The sequence below is a fragment of the Glycine soja genome, chromosome 9 (genome assembly GCF_004193775.1).
Source record: "Glycine soja cultivar W05 chromosome 9, ASM419377v2, whole genome shotgun sequence".
Lineage (NCBI taxonomy): Eukaryota > Viridiplantae > Streptophyta > Magnoliopsida > Fabales > Fabaceae > Glycine > Glycine soja.
The window spans coordinates 17023905-17031711 of record NC_041010.1 but is presented as its reverse complement, the minus strand read 5'-3'; the positions used below and the strand labels follow the sequence as shown (position 1 = coordinate 17031711).

Below are 7807 nucleotides of genomic sequence, written 5' to 3'. Positions count from 1 at the left end.
TGCACTTTAATTATTGCTTTTACTTTTGGTAACATTAAGAAGGATAGATTTTTTAATTAGCAAAGGTTCACTAATAATTAATTCAACCCCCTTTTCTTAATTATTCCGATTCCACTTGATCCAACATGCATCTCCTAATAACCTGGTCACTACACAACTTCCACAAATAGGGGTCATCCCAAATATAATGCTTAGCATCGCTCTTAATTTTATCATTTTGAGCTTTTGATGCTAAGGGAGGAAAAAGAGAGGTAAACAAATAATTCACAATATTAGCAAACCAGGGAGTGGGGAAGGAATTAGAAATACTATACAGAATGTACAAATGGTCATCCGAAAAATCATCCCGAATAGGTGAGTCCTCAGACACACGCTCAATCCTACTCAGATGGTCAGCCACAAGGTTCTGTGCACCGCTCCAATCATGGATCTCCAAATCAAACTCTTGGAGCCAAAACATCCACCTGATCAATCTAGGCTTTGATTCAACCTTCTTCAACAAGTACTTCAGAGCTGCATGGTCAGTATAAACAATAACATGAGTACCAAGTAAATATGAACGAAATTTCTCAAGAGCAAAAACTATCGCTAATAGCTACTTCTCTGTGGTAGTGTAATTTTCTTGAGCAGCATCCAAAGTTCTGGAAGCGTAGTAGATCACCCGAGGCAGCTTATCAATCTTTTGAGCAAGGACAGCCCCCAATGCGTAATTGGATGCATCGCACATTATCTCAAATGGGGCTATCCAATCAGGTGCCTGAATGATAGGGGTGGTATTCACCACACGCTTGAGGCAATCAAAAGCCTCTTTGCATTGGTCATCAAAATCAAACTCCACCTCCTTTTGCAGCAGATTGGATAGTGGAAGGGCCACTTTGCTAAAATCTTTGATAAAGTGCGTATAAAACCCTGCATGACCTAGAAAGAACAAACCTCTCGCACGCAAGAGGGGTAAAGCAATTATGAAATAACATCTATTTTTGTAGGGTCTACCTTTATGCCCCTACTGGAAATGATATGCCCTAAAACTATACCTTGTTCTACCATGAAGTGACATTTTTCAAAATTCAGCACAAGGTTAGTTTCAATGCATCTACTAAGAACTCTTTCCAAACTATCTAAACATATATCAAAAGAGGATCCATGAACAGTAAAATCATCCATAAATACCTCTATGCAACTCTCTAAAAAGTCACTGAAAATGATAAGCATACACCGCTGGAAGGTACCAGGGGCATTGCATAGGCCAAAGGGCATCCTCTTATAGGCAAAAGTGCCAAAGGGACAGGTGAATGTCGTCTTTTCTTGATCCTTAGGAGCAATATGAATTTGTAAATAACCAGAAAAACCATCAAGAAAATGGTAATGAGACTTACCTGCCAAGCGCTCAAGCATTTAATCAATGAAAGGCAGGGGAAAATTGTTGGATCAAGTGGCCTCGGAATAATTAAGAAGGGGGGTTGAATTAATTATTAATGAACCTTTACTAATTAAAAATCTATCCTTCTTAATGTTACTAGATTCAATTAGGCTTTTACTATAATGTTAACAAAGTAAAGAACAGAAATAGAAACTTAACCAAAAGTAAAAGCGATAATTAAAGTGCACAGCGGAAATTAAAGAGTGTAGGGAAGAAGAAGACAAACACAAGATTTTATACTGGTTCGGCAACAACCCGTGCCTACATCTAGTCCCCAAGCGACCTACGGCCCTTGAGATTTCTTTTCAACCTTGTAAAAACCTTTACAAGCAAAGATCCACAAGGGATGTACCCTCCCTTGTTCTCTTTGAACAACCAAGTGGATGTACCCTCTCTTGTTCTCAGTTACAACAACCTAAATTGATGTACCCTCTACTTGTACCACAAAGGATGTACCCTCCAATGTGTTAAGACAAAGTTCTCAGGCGGTTAGTCCTTTGAAACTTTGTGAAGGGGAAGCAAAAGATATCTCAGGCGATTAGTCCTTTGAAATCTTTTGTTTAATGGAAAGGGAAGAATCAAAAGAATTCTCAGACTGTGTCATTTTGAATTCTTTGAAAAGGGAGAAGGGAGACACAAAAGAATTCAGGCGGTTAGTCCTTCATTGTTTTGGAAAAGGGAGAAGAGAGACACAAAAAGAATTCAGGCGGTTAGTCCTTGGCGAATTCTTTTTGGCATAGGGAGAAGAGAATGAAAAGATGAATAGCACAAGTTTTTGAACAAAGAACTTTTCTTGGAAGAGAATGTTTTGAACAAAAACTTTTAGAAAGATGAAGAGAAATGAAACCAGGAAGAATCTGTTGAAAGAGATGAAAGAAAATATTGAAAGATTGATTGAAAGAAATGAGTAAGATCAATCAATGAAAATGATGGATTGATTTCAAATTCATGCCATGGTCACATATTTATAATCTTTTGATGAACTAAGTCAAAGTTTGTGACTCTTGGCAATTTCTTTTAAAACTAGTCATTTAGAAAAGTTGTGACCTTTTGAAAGAATCTTCAAAAACATGTCACTTGAAGAATTGTGACTTTTGGAAATGAATTTTTCGAAAACAGTCATTGGTAATCGATTACCATAAAGGTGCAATCGATTACACATCAACAGATGTGACTCTTCATTTTGAATTTTGAAAATCTTAACGTTTTAAAACACTGGTAATCGATTACTACATTCTAGTAATCGATTACCAGAGAGTCAAACTCTTTGGTAATGATTTTGTGAAAACTTCTTGTGCTACTCAAAGTTTTGAAAAACTTTTAAATACTTATCTTGATTAAGTCTTCTCTTGATTTTTGAATCTTGAGTCTTAAATCTTGATCTTGATTATTCTTGAATCTTGAATCTTGATTCTTGAATTTAATCTTGAATTTGTTGACTCAATCTTGAAAGCATTCTTTGGGCTTTTTGTCATCATCTTTGTTACCATCAAAACTTCTTGAATCAACTTGATTCATCATCATGAAGCTTGCTTTTACAATCTCCCCCTTTTTGATGATGACAACCCTGAAATCAAGAAACACATACACATTCTTTTTCCTAGTTGATCACTCACCTAATTCTCCATATTCTCCCCCTTTGTTTTTGAGTTTAAGCTTCACTTGAAATTAAGTTATTTAGTTATGTGAGTTCTTGATTTAATCCCTATCTTCTCTCCTATTTTCTCTCCCCCTTTGGCATCAACAAAAAGCCAAAGTGCATAACAAATATAAAACATACATAAATGATTAATCATACACAAGACATTTATTAAAAAAATCCAAACCAATCATGAAGCGAAAACATGAATAACCCAAATTCAAACATAAACCGCATATTCTTATAACATAAATCATAGATGTTCAGTCATACTAAGCAAATAGTAAAAGAAATACTAAATGTTCAAATGTCATAATAATATAGCCAAATACACGGCTAGAAATCAAAGTACTAATAATAATAGAAATAATAGAAGTCTAAGATGATGGTCGTGGTGGTGGTGGTGGTAGATCAAAGCATGTGTGGATGTGAGAGACATCTCCTTCAACATTGGTGATCCTTGAATCCATCTCATGAAATCGCACGTCTGATGTGCCATCATTTTCTTCTATTTCTTAAACCCTTTTTGCACTATTTTAATTACTGATTAATCTTAATTGTCAAATTAATTAGGCAGTTTAATTATTTGAGCTCATTTAGCTAATTTGATGTTTTTAATCTAATTTCAGGAATTAATAAAACATTGGGCTTAATCTGGATTTTGGTTGTGGACTTGAAGAGGGAAAATAAAGCAGTGCTTACCTTAGTTAATTTCTAATTAGGAGATTGCAATTTTATTTTATGTTGTTCAGTGTTTAATTCGTTTTGGGCCAGAATATTGTAATAGGGCCTAGTGACTTTGAGTGACTCTTTTAAATAGCAGCCTTGGGATTTGTGCAAGGCTATTCTGTTAGACTATTATTCAGAGCATAGGGTTTATGGTTTTTACGTTTTTCTGTTCTAATGCTACTATTCACGTAATGCAATTTTCCATTTTCTGCTTCTAATTACAATTTCATTCTTGTTTCTTCTTCTGCCTTCATTTACGTTTCTGCTTCATTTACGTTTCTACTTCATTTACGTTTTTGCTTCGTTTATGTTTCTGCTTTTAGTTTCATTTACGTTTTCTATTTGAATCTATGGAAGGCTAAATATTCTGGTGTTGTTTCCTTTTGAGGATGAAGCTCAATTTTCTTTGAGGTTTCGTTTATAATGTGGCTAGGTTTCCTTTATAATGTGGCTTCCTGGCAGTTTTCCCTTCACCTGTTAACCCAAATTCGTTAACATTAATCTGTGCATGCTTCGTGTTTGATTAATTGCCTCTGAGCCTAACTTGCGTTCATGCTTAATGGACGAAGGGCTAACTGGTGTATGTGTTGCCTAATCACGTATTGACAACCCTAAGTTGATTTTCGCTTAGTAAATTGAAATAGGGTTGGATTAAGTGGTTAACTGTTAGGGACGAATTCTCCATAACCCAGGACAAGAGAATGGCTTCTGAATCAGAGTTAACAACCCGTTTTTAATATTAGTAGTTTTGGATTCTAGTTTAAATCACAAAACAAACAAACCCCCCCAATCGTTACTGTTACTGCAAGTATATTATGAACATTTAGTTTATCATTGCTCGTTGGGAAACGGCCTAGGATCACTTCCTAGTTACTGCATTTTCATGTTTATTTGATTCGGGTACGACCTCGATCAAATTTGGCGCCGTTGCCGGGGAGCAGTGTCCAAAGGTTCATAATAGCTAGTGTCGTGTTAGTGTTTAATTATTTCGTGTTTTATGTTTAATTGTTAGTGTTGTGTTAGTGCTTGTGTTAGTGTTGTTTAGTGTCTTGTTATTTTGTTTAGTGTATGTTCTGTTTTAGTTTTCCTATTAAGCGCTTCCCCTGTTTCAGTTTTGGGTGTTTTGCTGTGAATAGTGTTTTGCGACGGACTTAGCGACCACTTTTGCTTGTGGCAAAACAGAGTAGTAGTAGAAATCATGTAGCGACGGATTTTAGCGACCACCCATGCTGAATTATTTGGGATGTTTTGTTTTAGTAGATAGGGTTGTTATTTTTGGCTGAATTTTTTTGTGGTAACTTCTTTTAATCTATATTTTGTGGGAAAAATGGCTAGAGCCTTTAGTTTGGTCAGATTTGGAAGTTCCAAAAAAGTAGCAAATTTTGTTTTTGTCAAAACTTCGAACGACCATAACTTTTGCTCTAGTTATCAGAATCGCAATTATTATATATGTATTTGGGGTAGAAAAACATTTCCTACGCCGTGGCAGCCCGACATAGGCTGGCTGAGATCTCCATCGTCCAAAAAATGTGATTTTGTCAAAAGTTTTTTATTTTTCAAGTTTTATTCACTTATTTTTCTCAACCTACTATTTTTAGCTTCCATAGTTAGACTTTGAATTTTTGTTTGAAATTTTATGTGCTATCTTCTCAGCATTTTATAAGGTTGCTCACAAAATTTCAAGTCATTTGGATATCATTTGAGGGTAGCTATAGTTCAAACCTACACCTTCATTTACATGACTAGGCAACTAGTTGTGCATGTTGAATGTAGTGTATGACTAGAAGCAATCCATCTGACTAACAACCCTTTGATCCTGAGATAGATAGGACATTTCATAGATTAGTTAGGCATTATTTTATACCTTTTGATCATCCTGAGCATTCCATTACTGGTGAATCTATGCATTTTGTTATTGGTGATTTTGAACATCCTGATTTTGAGCATTACAATTTTGAGCATTCTGATTTTGAACATTTTGAGAACATGGCACAACCTCCACCCCGTGAGAGGACTCTAAGGGAAATGGTTGCACCTGATTTCACCTACGAAAGCTTGTGCATCCAATACCCTGATGAGGATGTCCCATATGTTCTTAAAACTGGACTGATCCATATGCTTCCAAAATTTCATGGCCTTGCAGGTGAAGACCCGCACAAACATCTGAAAGAATTTCATATTGTCTGCTCCACCATGAAACCCCCAGATGTCCAAGAGGATCACATATTTCTGAAGGCTTTTCCTCATTCTTTAGAGGGAGTGGCAAAGGACTAGTTGTATTACCTTGCTCCAAGGTCCATCACAAGCTGGGATGACCTTAAGAGAGTATTCTTAGAAAAAAATTCCCCTGCTTCCAGGACCACGACCATCAAGAAGGACATCTCAGGTATTAGACAACTCAGTGGAGAGAGCCTATATGAATACTGGGAGAGATTTAAAAAACTATGTGCCAGTTGCCCTCACCATCAGATTTCGGAGCAGCTTCTTCTCCTAATTTTTATGAAGGACTCAGTAATATGGAGAGAAGTATGATAGATGTTGTCAGTGGTAGAGCCCTTGGAGACATGACTCCTGCTGAAGCCAGAAACTTGATTGAGAAGATGGCTTCCAACTCCTAGCAGTATAGCGCTAGAAATGATGTTATAGTCATTAGAGGGGTGCATGAGGTAGCTACAAACTCATATGCATCATCTGAAACTAAGAAGCTTGAAGGCAAACTAGATGCATTGGTTAACTTGGTAACCCAAATGGCCTTGAATCAGAAATCTGTATCTGTCGCAAGAGTCTGTGGTTTATGCTCCTCTGCTGACCACTATACAAACCTCTGCTCTTCCATGCAGCAACCTGGAGTAATTGAACAGCCTGAAGCTTATGCTGCAAACATTTACAATAGACCTCCTCAACCTCAGCAACAAAATCAACCACAGAAGAACAATTATGACCTCTCCAGCAACAGATACAACCCTGGATGGAGGAATCACCCTAATCTCATATGGTCTAGCCCTCAACAACAACAACAACAGCCTGCTCCTTCCTTCCAAAATGCTGCTGGCCCAAGCAGACCATACATTCCTCCACCAATCCAACAACAGCAACAACCCCAAAAACAGAAAATAGTTGAGGCTCCTCCGTAACCTTCCCTTGAAGAACTTGTGAGGCAAATGACTATGCAGAACATGCAGTTTCAACAAGAGACCAGAGCCTCCATTCAGAGCTTAATTAATCAGATGGGACAATTGGCTACACAGTTAAATCAACAGCAGTCCCAGAATTCTGACAAGTTGCCTTCTCAAGCTGTCCAAAATCCCAAAAAATTTCAGTGCCATTTCATTGAGGTCGGGAAAGCAATGTCAAGGACTTCAACCCGTAGCACCTTTCTCATCTGCAATTGAACCTGCCAAACTACTCCAGAAAAAGGTGATGACAAAAATTTACCTAACAATTTATGTGCAGGTGAATCTTCCACTGGTCATTCTGATTTGCAGAAGTAGCACATCCCTCCTCTTCCATTCCCTCCAAGAGCAGTTTCCAACAAAAAAATGGAAATGGCAGAGAAAGAGATCTTGCAAACATTTAGAAAAGTAGAGGTAAACATACCTCTGCTGGATGCAATAAAGCAAATTCCAAGATATGCTAAATTATTAAAGGAGTTGTGCACTAATAAGCGAAAGCTTAAAGGAAGTGAACAAATTAGCATGGGCAGAAATGTCTCCGCATTGATTGGTAAATCTGTCCCCCAAATTCCTGAAAAATGTAAAGATCCAGGTACATTCAGCATGCGTTGTATTATAGGGAATAGTAAGTTTGACAATGCCATGCTAGATTTAGGAGCTTTTGTTAGTGTTATGTCTCTGTCTATTTTTAATTCTCTATCTCTAGGTCTCTTGCAGTCAACTGATGTGGTAATTCATTTAGCTAATAGAAGTGTTGCCTATCCTGTTGGTTTCATATAAGATGTCTTAGTTAGAGTTGGTGGACTGATTTTCCCTGTTGATTTTTATATTTTGAATATGGAGGAT

The 7807-nt window shown here is 37.0% G+C and overlaps 1 non-coding gene across 1 annotated transcript; it reads right to left on the bottom strand.

Moving 5' to 3' along the window:
* Positions 1-6152: 6152 nt before the first annotated feature.
* Positions 6153-6259, bottom strand: LOC114369077. The gene has a single exon (XR_003657536.1). It is a non-coding gene; the product is annotated as a small nucleolar RNA R71 (small nucleolar RNA).
* Between the last annotated feature and the right edge of the window lie 1548 nt (positions 6260-7807).